General features: G+C 39.9%; 1 pseudogene; it reads left to right on the plus strand.

Annotated features, from left to right (window-relative positions):
- Positions 1-4,776: 4,776 nt before the first annotated feature.
- LOC111156689 lies at positions 4,777-18,807 on the plus strand (annotated as a pseudogene).
- The last annotated feature ends 169 nt before the right edge of the window (positions 18,808-18,976 follow it).

The raw sequence follows: 18,976 nt of genomic DNA on the forward strand, positions 1-18,976 counted from the left end.
AATGAGCCCCTTCCTACCCACAGTTGGCATAGACCAGAAAAACCTAGAAATTCATTGGAATACAGTGTTGCATCTACTTAGGTTAAAAGTTTAAAGATAAGACTGTTCACTTTCTATGCGTGGATACTGTCGCACAATGGGTATCAGTTTGTCTAATTGCACTGCTCAAGAGACCAGCTGGGGCTTAATGGGGTCAGGCCAATAGGAGCCCTTCTTACCCCCCAGATGGTTTTCTGCTGTCAGGAGCCAATTCTGTTTTCCCCTTCTATAAAATGAACATCTACAAATCTGAAGGATACTCATTTTCCATCCCAGATGAAGCAAATACTGGCAACTAGGTGTGGAACACTCTGCTAGCTATGTGAAAAAAATAGGCAAATCCACAAAATGTACTGGAATAAAGTCATTTTTCCATATTTGGTAGCAAACTCTAATTACCTTGCACCTTTTGGTAGCTACTTCTCATGTTTGAATCCAAAATCATGTAGTAATGAAAACACATTTTATACTGTACACTACAGTACAATACAGTACATTTTTTCCCCCCGTCCCTCTCATATAAGTAGAAATTATTTTCCCCAGATTAGAGATGGGAAAAATAAAGGATAATACTTCAGATAAATTATACTTCCAAGGTTCAGTAAGAATCTTTCCTGGATTACAGAACCAGTGAGTTCGAAGCTAGAACGGTAGCCCAGAAGAGACCGTTGCAAGTTGTGTGCTCTTTCTACACGTACTGTGGTTTTGCGGTAGGTATGATATTGTCTCTTTACGCTCTATCATCCGAAGTGACACTCTATGAAGGTGATATCCTTTACCAACTTTGCCCTCAGCAAATCTCACATTAATTCACATATATCTAGACATCTCTGACTATGGAAGCCTTCCATTTTACGTGACTCTATCTATATTGCTGAATTTCCATTATTATGACTTTCTGTTGTTTTCTAGAATCTGTTATCTTGAATTTGTTATTTTCAGGCTTTTCCTTCTGTCTACACCAGATAATCATACGTAGGAAATGATGCAAATGAATGTAAACATTGTATCGACATCTAGACACAGAAATGGGTTATTATTTCAGTAGTAATCTTAGAAAGCTGATCTAAAAAAATCACTTAAGCAAAGCTTAGTTCATTTAGGTAAAACACAAATTAAGCAGTGAGTTTTCCAAGCAAACATTTGAAATATTAGTGTCTCCACAGTTCCCAGAAGAAGCAAATGGGCAGATACAGACCATGTATACATATTTGCATCTGCAAATAAGGACAACCGGATACAGAAAATCTCCTAGTTTTAAAAGATTTCTTGTATATGACCAGGTTTGCATTAAGAATTGTATTTACCTAAGATGTCCAGCATGATGATTTGGTATAGGTAGTGATGCTTTTTACTACAGTCAAGCTAGTTAACATATCTTCTCCTCCCATAGTTACCATTGTTGCTTGTGTGATGAGAGTACATGAAAGCTACGTGGAAATTGTATGGACGTCTCTTCTCTGATTCCCACTGTGCCATGTTTGGGGACAGCATTTATCTTCTCAAGATATTGGGCATTTATATATTCATGTCTTCTGATAATATGTATTGGGTTTGTAATGTCTTATCAGGCCAAGAACTTACCAGTTGGAGTTGGCCTAGAGAGGCGGTTAAAATGGTCACGTTTATGCAAAGCTGCAGAAAAGAGAAACAGAGTTAGGGGAAAAGAAGTTCCAAGAAATGGCCTTTTCCATCCCTCTCCCTTTGACTACAGGATTCTATAAGGGCTGCTAGCTCTGTCTCAGTTTTCCAATCCTGGGCCTTAGCAGATTCAGAATGGAAGGAGAAGCTGAGACTGTATTAGGAAAACACGTGAATACCACATTTAGTACTTCCTGTTCATCAGGTGCCCAGTGATCTCTTTACCTACAGCCTCTCATGTAGCAAGTCACATAACAACCAACGCGGGAGGGCATCTCTGAGGTGCAGTGTTATTTCCTCGAAATGGGTATAGGCAGAATTGACCCTGAATGTAATTCATTAGTACTTCCCACAAGAGTGACCTTTCGTGAGACATTTAGATACAACATACAATATGAATGTATTGTGTCATTCCAACTCAAACATTTGATGGCTTTTAATAAATAATGATGTGACCATTTACTTTAAGAATTTTTGACTTGTCATTCTTCCTACCATCTTGTCATGATTTAAAAAAAAACAAAAAAACAAAAACGGAAAACCTACAACCGGACATAGAAAAACAACATAGTTTTCCCCTTAATTCATGGAAAAAAAACTTTGGAAAAAATTTTATTATTTTAAGAAACTAACTAAAATACTGATGAAGACCCAAAATATTGGATGCAATGTTCTAACTTCATTACTTCAGTTTACCTATCCTTAAAATAAGATTAATAATATTGCACTGCACTTGCAAAGGAGTATCAATTTAATAAGCCTTTTAAAACTCCACTTCGTAATCCTCAGAGGAAAAGGCACTATGTAAACATCAAGTAATCTTATCTTTGTGCCTCATTATCTGAGCTAATATTAACTGTAGAAAAGTTATGTCAAATAACAAAATGGATATTGGAATAAAACTGTAGTTTGATTTTGTTGTTTTACCATTTATATTGGCAAGTGAGGATAACATAAGCACAAAGGAGGAACACATGGCAAACACTCATTATATTATGTCACCAAAATTCCAACCGAGAAATAGTATCTAATAATAACACAGCACAGTTCCTGGTTCTGACAACTTCTAAAATAAAAACCAACTCGGACTGAGCATGCCAGCTGAAAATAAAATAATACCTTAAAAAAAAAAGGCTCAAACCTACTTCTAAAAATCAGAAGGCAATTCTGATAATTGGCCAGTAGCATCGTTTTCCACTACTTAACAGCACATCATTAGTAAAAGTAAAAATGTCAAGAATTTCATGCTGATATTGTTTTCACTTATAGGAGGTGGTCGAGTGATTCTCATGTAAGGACAGCCTACTCTCCAACTGAGATGCACGGTTTTGGTGGTGAACCAGGAAGCTTCCATGACTGGCCCAAAACATTAGGCAGCTCAGGAATGGCGCCTGCATCTCATGACCACCTCGTTAACATTGCAAACCTTGCATGTTCACTTTGGACAATCTTCAGCCTCTTATCCAAGGATGAGTGTCAGAGCATTTGCAAGCCAATCTGCAAAATCCAGTCTGTAGCTCATCCCAACACACAACGATGAGCGAACCCCTGCGTCGGTACCAGTGCTGTGCAATTTTTAATGCTTTACAAACCTTCGTTTACCTCCTTCAAAGCAGGGACTGTTTTATTTATCTCTATTTTCCTTGTGTTAATGCAGTGCCAGGAATGTTGCATATATTAAAAAAAAGCAATTATAATTGTTATTTAGTTGGGACCCTAATTCATTACTCTTATTATAAACCAGATTTTACCCCAGGTTTGCCTAACTACTTTCCTAGCTCAAGTTGTCTTTTTTCTTTCCCCTTCGTTCCTTCCTTCCTTCCATCCTTCCTTCCTTCCTTCCTTCCTTTGCGTTTTTTTCCATCTGCATCTTATCCATAGCTCCATAATTCCCTTAGCACCTTCAAAAGTTGTCCAAATTCCTCCAGCTTTTTTCTCCACTGGGGATTTAGCAACCCAGGCAAGGGTGTTTAACCCTGTGACTGCTTTCTGCTCACTCAGCAAATACTTTAGATCGAATTTTCCAGTACTCCTGATTGTCCACTGAGCACGGAGGATATTTTCATTTTCACAGCCAGAAGTAGAGAAGATAGAGTAATAATGCTCATTTGCAGGGTGCACTTCCCAGTAGGGGATCCTCCAGACTTTCCTTTTATAACTATAACATTTTCCTCCACTTAACCACTCCCCTATCCTTTAGTTGCTTATCCACGGCAGACAGAAATCCTATTGTTCATACACGCCATTGAATATTTAAGGTTTCTCTTTTTTATAATGAATCACTAATGCTCAGGTGCCCTTAATAATAACTTCCAATCATCTTCTAGCTTAAAACTCTGCTTCTGAGTCCAAAGGAGGAACAGTAAGTAAAGCTGTTTTTAAGCCATTTTTTTCTTATCATCATCATAAAGAATTTATTAAAGATTAAAATACTAAGACATATTTTAAGATGATATCAGAACCACAGATGGCCAACATGACCAAAGACCAGACTGTCCTCAGGAGACAGAATGATGAAAGGCCACTGGACCAAATGCCAGGAGATCTGGTTTTAAGTATAACACAATCTCAAAGCCTGGTTTCCTCACCTTTCTGCCTCCAAGGTACTAGTGTGAAGAGGTGGATGAAATTAATTTATGAATGGTAACAGTCATGTAAGATTTTTATACTTGCTCATCCATACATGTTTACATTGAACAAGAGAAACAGAATAAGACTTTGAAAGGGAAGTCAAGGAATGTTACAGGTATGCCAGTAAATCTCTACAAGGTATCCTTTGACATAGTTCTTTGGTAATATATCCTATTGTCTAACAAACATTTCTTTCAGGAAAATTCTAATCTCTAACCTAAAGCCCTCATCATGAAATAATACCCAGACATCACAACCAGTTTGTTTTGACCATAAGTAGGCCACTTCGTGGTCCCTACAATGAGCCCCAAATTATATTATAACCTTAATTACTATGTGCAGTGATGGGTAGACCCTAGCGTGGTATATGATGGCCAAGGTTTCCAACCCTTAATTGGCCATTTTGCTATATTCAGCAGTATTTGTTGCCCTTCGCCACCCAAATTACTTGGCTCAAACGCCGTCATGCCATTTGGGTTTAATGCCTATAGAGTCAGAACAATCCAGCCTAATGCTTTCTTGGTGACTAGCTCCAGTTCAAAGGTCAGCAAGTCCCCAGGACATGGAGGGCCTCAGCACTACCCAGAAGGCACTGCCTTGGATACTTTATAAGAGAAATCGATTGGAGACTTAAATGTGAGGTTCATTTTCTCAAGAATGAGGGGGTAGTAAGGAGAACCTAGCTTTTCTGAAGCAAATTCACAGCCTCCAAGCACTGGCCTTATAAGCAAACTGTCTTCTGACTCTTTTTTTTTTTTCCCCTCAAAGGTGTTCTGGAAAGTAGAGCATGTGGGAGCATAATAAAAATGAGTCATGGGGGGGTGCAGGACCCCGCCCCCAACTAGGGGACTGGCATTTAGAGTAAGTCTACTATGGGAAGGTGACTGAAACTGCATTTCCATTGGCCAAGTCGTTTTTCCGCGGAGTAACAATGAAAAATAAAAAAGCAACACAATGACCACTCGGGACTGTTTGCAGGGACAGATGGGACAGGAGACAGACTCACATGTGCTACGTTCTTCCCACTGCAGATGAATAAAAGAGGCAATTATCTAATAAAAAATTTACTGTTAATTGCTACCAGTTAAGCAGTACTACTGTTAGCACTATTAAATACTATTTGGACTGAAGAGATTTATTTCACCTTCCTCTGCTTGGAAAATTGACATCATTCCTGGCTTCTACCTCACCCCCAATTATAATCCACTGGAAATGGGAAAGTGACAAGAGCCATTTAATGTGTCACAACAAGAGTGAGCAGGAAGAAAGTGCTGGAAGTGGAGGCTTTTCAAAGAAACCGGGGGAAATAGTATGGAGTGATGATTACAACATCTGGGTTTTTTTTTTCCCTTCTTCTTTCTCCCTTTTTTTTTCTGTATGGATTCGTGTTGTTTTGTTTTTGTTTTTGTTTTCTCATTTTATGGCCAAAGCGTTATTCCCAAAGGGTGTGTTCTTTCAGGTTTATGGCTCTGACTAATGGAATTGCTCTAAATAACATTTTGATCTCGCAAGGTCACCCAGAGTGCTATACCTTTCCTTTAATGATTCAGGTCTGGACCAGGCATTTCCCAGAATTGAGATGGTAATGAAGTCATTAGTTTCTTCCTACTTGAAGCCCTGGCTAGAAAGCAGAATTCTATGGGCAAAGTCTGAGTGGGCTTTTTTCATAAATCTCACACCCAGCTGAGCTGTAACACCTGTTACATTTTCCCAGGAGCCTGAGCCATAAGACCATTTCCAATCTATTTGCTCTTCTTCTTCCACAGGACACCGACAAAGGCAGGGGTCCCTGCTTTCTAAGGCACTGCTAATTGAAAATCTCTGGCTGGTGCAAATGTGAACTCAAACCCACAAGAGTTCCAAATAAGGCTCCAATGATTATTTCCTCCTCTTTAAAAATAGCCTTTATAATGCAGGTTATACAAGATTAATTTGTTGGAGGGAAAAAATCGTCATTGAACCTCTTGCCCCCAATAAACTTTTACTTTCCATGCATTTTTTTTTTTTTAAGGAAAGAAAAGAAAGGGGAAAATAATAAAACCCAGAGATCTGCTAACCCTACAGGACCTGTGCTTGTGAGAATTGGAGGGTGGGGGTTGGGTAGCACTAAAGAGTATTTGCTTTTGTTGGTGTGCTTTTAAAATCTTCTCCATGTATTAATTTTGAACACAAGAATGGAGAACAAAGTTGAGTCAGATGATCGAGCAAATGTAAAGTGATTACGACGGCAGAACAAGTTTAAAAAACTGTGTTCAAAAACGGAATCATTAAAAGAGGAGGACATTTTCCTGTAGGGTTCTTGAAAGGAAAAAGAAAATGCATCCATTCTATAGAAAAGATAGGCATTTCTGGCCCTCATCACAGTCTGTGCAAACAACTGAACAAAACAAAACAACCTAAAAAGCAAGGAGCGGCTTAGGAGATGTTGCTATCAGATCTCAGACGACATTTGATAGGAAAAAAGAGACATTAGAAACAAAGTAGATGTAAACAAATGAACAGGTATATATTCCTCTGGGAGTTAGAACACCCTAAGAATTTGAGTCTTAAAGACAAAACATTGGGGACCACTGCCCACAAATCAATCATAACAGAACCAATGACCAGGCTCTTCCCTGTGATCCCACGAACTACATTCTTCACCCAGATCCACTAAAGCAATGGCCTGTCTCTGAATTCTATACTGTGCTTCACTGTTGTGTTTTGTGGTTTGTTGGTTGTCTGTTGTTTTTCAGTGAATTGTTCATGGTTGTTGTTGTTGTTGGAGCTAGGTATATTTACATGCCTCATTGGTTTTTTTTTTAAGATTTTATTTATTTATTTGACATACAGAGATCACAAGTAGGCAGAGGCAGGCAGACAGAGAGAGGAGGAAGCAGGCTTCCTGCCGAGCAGAGAGCCTGATGTGGGACTCGATCCCAGGATCCTGAGAAAATGACCTGAGCCGAAGGCAGAGGCTTTAACCCACTGAGCCACCCAGGCACCCCCACATGCCTCATTCTTAAGGCATGTTCTTCCCAACTGTACTCTCCCAGGCCAGCAGCTGAGAAGATGGTCTATTGCTGACAGTCATGAAGGGGTGTATGCTTAGTTAGGAAGATGGCTACCATTTCATTACAAGAGGGAAAAATAATGAATAAATAAAAATAATAAAAATAAAAATAAATAATGAATAATGAAATAGTCAATGAATTATAATGAATAATGAAAAAGTCAATGTTTAATGACCTGTATTCCTATAGCATTGTTTTAACTCTACTGTGAAATCTGTATGTGGTTCTAAATCAGATTTTGAGAAGAGCTGAATCATTCAGAAGCTCTAGAGGACACTTCTTCATATAGGCCCTACACCATATCTGAATCCACTAAAAATGGATTTGGTTGCCTAGTTATTGAAAAAGAAAACAGGTTCACCGCATAACCCTGAGTGAAAAGCATTTAAGTTGACCCATATATGAATTGCCATTTTTTTTTGGTAGATCAAAAATGGTCAAGTATCTATAATTTCATATCTTAGCTTAAATACTATAGAGTTATTATAAATATGATCTGATTGTGTTATTGTTTTAGATGTACTCTCAAAAGTTACCAGCAGTTTTTCCTGAAAGAAGGATTAAGGATAATTTTTACTTCATTTCTTCTTTGGGTTTACCTTTATTTTTCACTTTTTCTGGAATAATCTCTGGGTTCCCTTTAGAACTCTGGAAGGCAGCTATGCTCACCACTATACCACCAACGCCAACCTTCCTTTAGAACTCTGGGTTGAAGCTAAAATACTTGAAAAAAATGGTAGCCATTCCCTTTGGGCGGTTGTTAATCTTCTTCTCAATTCTTACTCCATTTATACCAACCATGGCTGGCAGCAGGGAGGGGAGGGGCAGTGTTCTCACCCATATTTCACCAATTCTGACTTTATCTATCTAAGCTATGGAGTCAAACAGTTTAATAATTTAAGAATTAATTTGGATCAGTGATTAATTTTTGTCGCACTTCAATCTACTATTAAAACAATGTGTCACAATTCTGTTCAGAGAATTTTATGTTCCCATTCACTGGGTAAGGTGGTGGCCTCTTTTTTGTTAGGAAAGACGAGCAACACTGATTCTATCAGACATAACTTCTCTCATTTCCAGAAGTCTGGGTTGCTTCTAGAGTTTTCTATCTACTTTCCACCATCCACTCCTTTTGACTCCCTACTTGTTAAGGGAGGGATTTCTTTGACTCTGCCTTGATCATTGCCAATTCTTACTTTTCTTACTTCCTCCTTTTATTTGGTTATTTGTGTGCAAGAGAACTGGACTTTACTACCTTTCTCACCAATAGGTTCTGCCACCTATTGCAATATTTTCTGACTTATAGTAATATCTTACTTGATCAATTTTCTATTTCATATGTGCTAGTGATGAATATTGGTATTCATAATCTTTCTGAGAGCTCAGAATTTATTTTAAAAGAGACCATTGTATTGTTTAGGTGGTGATACTGATCTATATTTTAATTAGGGAGATGGGAGTAAAAATAATTTTAAATCCCATACCATTAAGGGAGGCAGAATGAAGCAGTAATAAAAAAAAAAATCACCAGGAAGATAACATTGTAACCTGGGTGCTGCGACTGTCTCTGTGACTTTGAGGATGTCACTTAACTTCCATGGGACTTAAGTCACCATCTGTAAGATGAAACGTTTTCCAGAGATAGAACATAGTTCCTGAAACCAATAGTACGCTATACGTGAACTAACTAGAATTTAAATAAAAACTTGAAATATTCAAAAAGAGAAGAGAGAGAGAGAGAACATAGTTCTCTCTATTCGTACTTTTGTTTGGCTCTCAATCCATTAATCCACAAATCCCCTTTGAATTCCTACGTGGCTCTGGTGTAACACCAATTCTCTACAATGACCAAGAGCCAAGACTATTTGATCCATCAGCCCTCTGATTCCCAAAGCTCTGGGACTGGGCGGAATCTTGAGTTGCTAGGCAGGGAGATTTTCTTTTCCTTCCTTCCTTCCTTCCTTCCTTCCTTCCTTCCTTCCTTCCTTCCTTCCTTCCTTCACTGTTCTTCAGCTGTGTAGGCACAAAGGGAACTCGACTCCTGAGAGCTGCCTTCGTGGGTACAGGTAACCTTGCTTGAAAAAACTCCTCAGAAACACCTGATGGCTCTGACTTCCAGTGTGCTCACTGATGTCCTATATCATATGCAGGAATTTCCCAGTCTCACGCCTCCATAAATTCCCACCCCAATTGCACACCCATGGAAGAAGAATGGAAATCAACCTCGAAGGTCATGATTCAGAATCAAATGGGAAAATTTTCTCAGCTTCAGGTAATAAAAGTAAAAAGGCAGGGTGATCTTTGAATTCTCCTCGAGAAAAATTAAAATGTTCTTTATTAGTTGCTCCAGGGCCCAGGAAGGCAACCCCCTCCCCACCCCTTTTAAAATAAGAGCTTGCCCTTCCCTACACAGCCCTTTTAATACAAGTGAAAAATTCCAAATTCCTCATTTGTTTAGCCTGAAAATCCCCTGCACATTCCCACAAACTACTTCCTTTTCTCTCTTTTTAGCAAGACTCCCCTCTCTCTCTTTAATGAAGAGAAGTTCAGAGGGTTTTTCCCATGAATAGACGGCAGGCACCTGGGAGTTATGAATTTTAAAGTGATCATTTTCTTTCAGCCATGCCGGACAATGGGCATCTCCTTTTGACTCACTTTCACAGCTTTGAGAGGCTCTCAGATCAGCCACATTCCAATCGGACTGGAGTCAGCTCCGAGCTGTGCTGGACCGCATCAAGGTCTCGCACAGAAAGACAGGGAGCAGATGGCCAGCACCAAGCTCTCCTCCCCCTTTCAGCGCGCAAAGGCAGGCAATGTGGGAAAGCGTTCGCCCGGCATTGCCTATTGATCCCTGAATAGAACCACCGCATGCCACCAGCCTGTAGGTATGAACCTCTGTTAACAGATGGTGAGATCATTATGAGCAATTAATTCCTTTAATGTATCAGTGGGAACATGTTGGAAAGGATGACGCAAGCACTCAGTGAATAGTGAACTCCTCACTCCTGGGGGAGCGAGCGGGCGCTACCTTGGGGGGCGGCTGGGAATATCTCCCCAGGCTGCCTGCAGCCTTATGGTTTGGGATAGGAGCTGGGAACAGACTGCCCAGAACTGAGGTGTGGTTTTCATTAACTCATTGTGAATCCTTCCCTTCCTTCGTGATTAGTGCCAGATTTGTCTCTAGGTCGTTTTTATATACAAGAACTATCCAAAATTACAGAGACGAACAAAAACGATACTTGTCGGTAAGCCCGAGCTGCATGGGGAATTATTTCACAGAAATCAGTAGAGGATCAGGTCATGGGGTCACTTGTTTGCTAAGCACAACTAGAGCCGTGACAGTTCTAAATTTAAAATAAATGCGTCTTTCAAGAAAGAGAAAGCAGTGGTAAAACTATGAGCATCCCAACGTTTGAGTCTGGAAACTGATATGTTTGGATGCATTATAAATGGGTAGATTTAAAAGAGGGTATTTTTAAAACTATGAATTCACAAATATAGTGAATTTGTGCAAATGAGACATGCAGCAAATCACCTCCCGTCATATAGGTGGAATAATTATTGAATTTCAGTAACAACGCAAAAAATGATGACCAGCGGCCAACTGGGAAAAATTGGCACCCTCTTCTTCAGATATTGCCTGATTAATAATCAATGAGTTAATAGCATTTTTACATGTATTTCCTACTTTTAAAAATAATATTCCGTAGCAGGGCCGTTTTCATTTTACAGGATAAAGAAAAATCTTAGGACACAAAACAAATCATCGGGTAGCTCTTAGATTTTAAGAAGATAGAAAATACAGGGACAGGAAATACTGGCAACTATTCACTTAATTCATATTTAAATGACACATTTTGCTTGTAATTAAGACACTCAGGCAGTGTCTCTGTTCATGAAATTTACATAACTGTACAATAGCTTGCCTAAATGAACAGCAAATGGCAGTTAACCTTGAAGTGTATTATCTTAATTGAATAAATCTGGCTTTAATTCAATAAATTAAAAACAGAAATAATATCGCAAAAGACTTAAAAAGAGACTTGCCATCACCCCCTAAATACAGAGTGGTACTGTTTATAGTTGTGTTGGAATGCTCGGACATTTTCCAGTATGATTTTAGAACTCTAAAAGCATTCTGGTACACTCTCGCTCTTTTTCCATCATTGTTTCCAAAGCAAATCAATGTCACTTTTTGGAAATCATTGATAACAATATCTGAACACTGAATCAGAACTCATAAGCGTGCTTGTTTAAAGATGATTCCTCATCTGGGTTTCCAATTCCTCTACCTCCATGGGAAATTTCATTTTCCTTTCCTCGCCCCCAATTCTTTATCACTGACAGTTCTATGACATACAGCAGAGACTAAATAGAGGAAAATAGACTTTTTACATAGGAAAGAGGCATTCCCACTACTTTTTCATTTAAATCAGATTTACATGGACTGCAAATCCCTTCAGCATAAGGGAACTGACAAACACTGCTGAATTCTTCCCTCCCAAAGTTTGTTGCATTAATCAGCACAGTCATGTTTCAGTGATTATACAGTTAAGGGGAAGAAATCATGCAATATGTTTTTATTTGCATGAAATAAGTTAATGAGGCACCACCTGTGCCTTGTATCAGTTTATGGGAGGGGAAGCAGGAGAACACAGGTGTTCAAAGAGCATCACGGTAGACTTTACACATTCATTGAAAAATCCTAAAACCTAAAAACATTTATCAGAATCTACAGTGCCTATTGCCAAGGAAAAAAATACACATGCAGAGACATACATAAAAATTATTGTGGAGAAATTCCTGGTTTCTTGGCTAGCAAGGAAAAAAAAAAAAAGCCGTAATTCATTCTTTCCTCGTTCTCACAGTGTTTGCTATTGGACCATCTGCAATATACAATGTACATTCTCAGCCATAACCCGTACAGCTAGAAAAGAAGCATTCACACTGTGAATTACCATTTTTCCCAGCATCTAGCTCTAGTCAAAGACAGCACAATAATAAACTAGAAGCTCCTTTGTCTGGTAAACATTGTTCTTCATTACTACATGAAAAGCAAATTGTCTTTGTATGGAAGAAGAGTGGCACATACAGCCATGGGAGTGGGGGGAAGGGACTGGCCTCTCTCACTGACCACCTCACAGACACAGGGGCCACTCATCTCCCTTTCCCCACTCGCCCACCCAACCCTGCTTTCCAAATCATTTCATCCACAGGCCCGTGGCAGAGAGATCTCTTGTTCGGTTGAGTGAGATGCTGGATCAGGGGCTCACAGGAAGCTTTTACGCTGACTGTCCTAACGCTTACATCCACAGATTTCTTTTTTTTTTTAATCACTTCAGTGTGTCCCTTTATAATGTTTGGGAGAAGTGAAACTTATCGGAGATGTTCTTTTTTTTCCCTGGAGCTAAATATACTCCACAAGCTACTGTGGGGTTTGGGGGCTCTTACGAGCCAGATGAAAAGAAAGCAAACAAAGAAAACATTTGGAGCAGCAGATTAGATAGGTAGGTAGGTAGGTAGGTAGATGATAGATAGATAGATAGAATGTAAAAATATACTAAGTACCCAGTAACAATTACCATGAAAGTTAAGAAAATGTATAGATTAGACCAGAACTACCCATTCAAAGGACAGAGTTCTTGTAATGGAAGTTAGTCACTTATAAGAAACTGATGATTTCTGAGGGCTTTTAAAAATCTTTTCAATGTAATACCTTCCAGCAGATCTTACAACACAATCAGCTTGCTTGCAGAAACTTTACTAAATTAAAACATCATAAATCTCTCCTCATAAGGAAGGCAATAGGCAAACCCAAGTTCTCATTTGAAATGTCAAAGAAAATTACCCCTTAGTGACATCTGATATGACCCTCAGTGGATCATTTCCTCCGTGTGTTGCTAGAGAGGACTGCCGGGAGAGGCCTTGGAGCACTGTGCTAGACAGCACATGACGAGTCAGAATCACATCTGTCCACTCCACCGGACAGCTGGATGAAATAAACTGCCTGCATATCAGTCCCAAAGTAGTTCAGTTTAGGTATTTAATGTTAAAAAGAAGTTGAGATCTCATCAGAGACTGGTAAAGATTACTGACGGAAGGAAGGTTCGAAGATCAGCTCTGGCCATAAAAACGACTGTTTCCATATTGCTGGGTTTTGCAGTATAATGATGTGTGTGAGGACTAGTTTCTCTCTCTGGCACAAGAGAATAATACCGGGCTCACCGAATTGTCACGAGGCCTTAAGGAAATCACATCACAAACTAACTTCATTAGTTGGCCATATAGTAGGCTCTCAGTAAATGCCAGTTGTCTTTTCAGGTGTAGATTAACATTTGATTTTAATTTAGGCGGAAAGATCCATAATTGTCAAGCACTATATTCACAATTATTCTCTTCCTAGGAGAGACCCAACTTTTATTTTTAATGTGTAACACCTGAAATAGCAACGTTCAAGTTGTGAAATGTAACTGTGACAATCCTTCTCAACTCTGAAATTGTTATTCTGGGATATTCTCAAATATCTAAAGTTCATAGCCTCAACCCAGAAATCGAGTCGGTTACCCTGGAGCTCGCAACCATATTCTATCTAAAAAGATACCCGCCTATGTATTTTTACCATGCATCACGTGATAGGACTAGTTTTGACTTAGACAGGCTCATTCTGTGTAAACAAGACACTGACATCACCAAGATACAGAGAGGAATAAACTCAGTCCCTACTCATGAGAAAGTGGTAAAAATACATGAGTCACATCAGAAACATCTGTCTTCAATCCCCAGTTAAGGCCTTCCCAGGCTAAGGGGCAATTTGTGAATCTTATGATCTACTCTCCAATTCAAACATTTGCATTTGTCTTAATTCTACTAAGATGTAAAAGGATAACTGATAGTTTATCTTCTTTAATAACACTGCTTTTCCTTGAAAGTTTGCATACGGGTTTCCAAACTGCTGCAACAAATACATTGTTTCCTTTTAGTTTTCGATTTGAATGCTTTCTCCTTAATTCAGAATGACAGCATTTGTTCCTAAACGCATAAAACAAAGTATTTACTAGTAGTCCCTATAGTTGTGTCCTTTTTTCGAAGTCAGGGAAAACACGTTGAACCTCCCCTCTGTAACTCCTCAATGTTTAGACTTTCCCTTTCCAATATCTGTTCTTTTTCTTTTTTAAGATTTATTTATTTATTTCTTTGACAGACAGAGACCACAAGTAGGCAGAGAGACAGGCGCGGAGAGAGGAGGAAGCAGGCTCCCTGCTGAGCAGAGAGCCTGATGTGGGAATTGACCTGAGCCTAAGGCAGAGGCTTTAACCCACTGAGCCACCTAGGCACTCCTCCAATATCTGTTCTCTTTCCCTTCCCATGGGCTCTTTCTCTGTCATTTCAAACATATTCAGGCCATCTCAGTTTGGGGCAGTTGTTCTCTCTTGAGGGCGATTTTACCTCCAGGGGGTCATTTAGCTATGTCTAGAGACAATTTTGTTTGTCACAACTGGGTGGAGAGTATGCTATTGGCATCCAGCAGGTACAGGCAGGCCAGGAATGCTGTTGAATGTCGTATGATGCATGGGGTAGTCCCCTCGCCCACCCCATACAAAGGATTATCCAGCCCCAAATGTCTATTGTACCCAGATTGAGAAACCCTGGTCTGGAAGGGGTATAAAACCCAAAACCCAGTTTTATATCATTTTGTCCCTAGCTACTCACCTAGCCATGTTTTCCCCTCTGATAATCTTTTTCAAAACATCTCCTATTCCTTATTGTCCCCTTACTCCTTAATCACCTGCAATTTATTTTCCTTCTATACAAGTCACGGCAACTGTTCTCTTCAGGGCCACTAACTTCCTTAAATGCTAGGTCTCACTATCTAACGAGCACTTCCCTGTGCTTTATTTTGAAATCACCGTTGCATTTCAGTTGCTGGCCACTTCTTCCTTCCTATAACTCTTTCATCCCTTGGTACTGCTCACAACAACGGTCTACAAGTCTTCTTATTCGCCATCTTCTTCTTCCGTGTCTTCCTCGTCATCATTATCACCATCTCATCAATCGTTGAGAGGGCTGACACCTTATGCCTGACTTTGTTCCATTCCCCATTTCAATGCTCCCTCCCTACCCCCCCTTACACAGGTTTCCCTGCCTGCCCATCTCAGAGCAGCACTGTGTGATCTTCCTATCCCCTTATCTTGCTTCGGTTTTTGTTACTCCCTGATACTATATTATATATATTTTGAGTTTGTGCCTTGTCTCCCCTGACCCTGCTCCCTCTTCCCCAAGAATATAAACTTAAGGATGGAGGAGAGACGGTGCTTGTTTTGTTGACTTCTATGTGATTAGCACCTGGCACTTAATTACACATGAGTATTTGTATGATGGGTGGTTGAATGAAAGAATGGATGTGTTTAGGGGAAAACCCCCCAACCTTTGAAGGGCTTCTGACCTGCCAGGGCTTTGCCTAGTGCAGTGCCCAATACTGGTAGTATCTGTTTCTGAAAACTCTTTCCTTTTTTTTTTTGTCTTTGAAGACACTGCTCTGGGCTGATACTCCTATCGTCACGGTCTGTGAAGGTAGACCATGGTCACGTGAAGGAGGCCTATGATGCCTCCTATCTCCACTTGGCTGTTACTAAGATTGCCTCCTTAAAGACATGCCATCCCCTCATTCTAGTGTCCATTGAGTGACCCTGAGGAGGTTGTATGTGTGTCACACCACACATCTGTAGAGCCGGTCGTGTCATGGGTCATTCTGATGACCAAACATATTCTAGGTCAATGCTGTTGTTGGTGGATGCTCCCATAAGTTATGCCATTTGCAAAGATCCTGAGGGAGGAAGAAACCTCGAATATTTGGGAAAGTGAAAAAAAAAAAAAGCTATGTGCCTTAATGAAGATACTGAATGGTATAACAGTGATAAAATATGATTGTGAAGAAATTATCATTGGAGGCCCCTTTATGTACATATTTGGTCATATAATTGTCTAAGACACGTGGACAAAGAAATTAATGATGAACCGAGGTTCCCTTCATGGCTGAAGTTCTGTGATGTGGTAATCACAAGCACTCTTTCTAAATAAGGCACACCTCATTGGATTGTACCTCACTTGATTGCACTTCACAGATGTGTGTTGTTGGTTTTTTTACAAATTGGACGTTTGTGGCCACATTGCCTTGAGCAAGTCTATTGGCACCATTTTTTCCAACAGTATTTGCTCACTTCATGTCTCTGTGTCACATTTTGGTAATTTTTGAAACATTTCACTTTTTTTCATTATTATTTCATTTGTTATGGAGATCTGTGATCAGTGATCTTTGACTTTACTATTCTAATTATTCTGGGATTCCATGAACCTTACCCATATAAACCAGAGAACTTAATAAATGTTCTGTGTTCCAACTGTTTCACTGACTGGCCATCCTCCCATCTCTTTCCCTCTCCTCAGGTCTCTCTATTCCCTGAGACATAATAATATAGAAGTGGGCCAATTAATTACCCTACAGTGGGCTCTAAGTGTTCAAGTGAAAGGAAGAGTCACATGTCTCTCACTTTAGATCAAAAGCTAGGAATGGTTAAGTTCAGTGTTAGGAACTCATGTCAAAACCAAGATAGGCTGAAAGCTAGGTCCCTCGTGCCAAACAGAGAACTTGGGTATGCAAAGGAGAAGTTCTTGAAGGAAATTAAAAGTGCTACTCCAATGAACACACAAATGATAAGAAAGTGAAACAGTCTTACTGCTGATATGGAGAAAGTCTGAGTGGTCTGGATAGAAGATCAAACCAGCCACAGCATTCCCTTCTGCCAAAACCTAATCCAGAGCAAGGCTCTAACTCTCCTCAATTCTGTGAAGGCTGAGAGAGGTGAGGAGGCTGAAGAAAGAGAATCTGAATCCAGCAGAGATGGGTTCATGAGATTTAAGGAAAGAAACCATCTCCATAACACAGAAGTGCGAAGTGACCCAGCAGGTGCTGATGGAGAAGCTATTATAGCAAGTTCTCCAGAAGATCAAGGTGAGGGAGTTAATGAAGGTGGATGCACTAAGCAGTAGTTTTTCAATGCAGATGAAGGAGCCTTCTACTGGAAGAAGATGCCATCCAGGACTTCCATAGCAGGAGAGGAGAAGTCAATGCCTGGCTTCAAAGCACAGGCTGACTCTCTTGCTGGAGGCTAATGCAGCTGTGACTTACAGATGACACCAATGCTCATTCACTATTCTGGAAATCCTCAGGCCCTTAAGACTGTTGCTAGATCTGCTCTGCCTGTGCTCTATAAATGGAGCAACAAAGCCTGATGGCGGCACATTTATTTACAACATGGTTTCCTGAATATTTTAACCCCACTGTTGAGACCTATTGCTCAGGGGAAAAAAAAAAAAAATCCCTTTCAAAGTATTACTGCTTTTTGACATTGCTCCTGGTCACCCAGGAGCTGATGGAGATGGGCAAGAAGATATATGCTGTCTTCACGCCTGCTGACACACCGTCCATCTTGCAGTACACGGATCAAGGACTCTTTTAGACTTTCAGGCTTTATTTAAGAAACACATTTCATAAGGCTGTAGCTTCCATAGTGATTCCTCTGATGGATCTAGCCAAAGAAAACTGAAAACCTTAAAAGGATCCACCACTCTAGGTTCTATTAAGAACATTCATGATTCATGAAAAGAGGTCAAAATATCAACATGAACAGGAGGTTGGAAGAAGTTGATTCCCACCCTCATGGATGACTTGGAGGGTTTCAGGATATCAGTGGAGGAAGTCACTACAGATGTGGTGGAAACAGCAAGGGAACTAGAAGTGGAGCCTCAAGATGGGACTGAGCTGCTGCCATCTCGTGATCCAACTTGAACAGATGAGGAGGTGCTTCTGATGGATGAGCAAAGGAAATGGTTTCTTGCGATGGAATCTACTCCTGGTAAAGATGCTGAGAAGACTGTTGAGATGGCAGCAAAGGATTTAGAATATTACCTAACTTAGTTGATAAAGAGTCGACTTAAGACGACTGACTCCAATTCTGAAAGAAGTTCTACTGTGGGCAAAATGCTGTCAAACAGCATCACATGCTATAGAAAAATCATTCATAAAAGGAAGAATCAATCAAAATGGCAAACTTCATTATTGTCTTATTTTAAGAAATGGCCAGGGCGCCTGGGTGGCTCAGTCAGTTAAGCATCTTCAGTTCAGGTCATGATCTCAGGGTTGGGAGATTGAGAGCCCCTCGTCAGGCTTTGTGCTCAGTGCAGAGTCTGCTTGAGATTCTCTCTCTCCCTCTCCTTCTGCTCCTCCCCTTGCTTGCGTGCACTCTCTCGAAAATAAACAATTAAAATCTTAAAAAAAAAAAGAAAGAAATGGCCACAGCTTCCCCAGCCTATAGCAACTACCACCCTTACCAGTTAGCAGCTTTCAACATGGAGACAAGACCCTCTACCAGTAAAAAGATTATGACCTGCTGAAAGGTCAGATGACAGTTAGCATTTTTTAGCAATAAAGCATTTTAAATTAAGAGTATCCATTTTCTTAGCCATCATGCTATTGCACACTTAGATAGTAGAGTGTAAACATAATCTTTATACACACTGGGAAACCAAAAATTCATTTTAGTTGTTTTATTGCA

The sequence above is a fragment of the Enhydra lutris genome, unplaced genomic scaffold (assembly GCF_002288905.1).
Source record: "Enhydra lutris kenyoni isolate GAN:26980312 unplaced genomic scaffold, ASM228890v2 scaffoldscaffold48, whole genome shotgun sequence".
Taxonomy (NCBI): domain Eukaryota; kingdom Metazoa; phylum Chordata; class Mammalia; order Carnivora; family Mustelidae; genus Enhydra; species Enhydra lutris.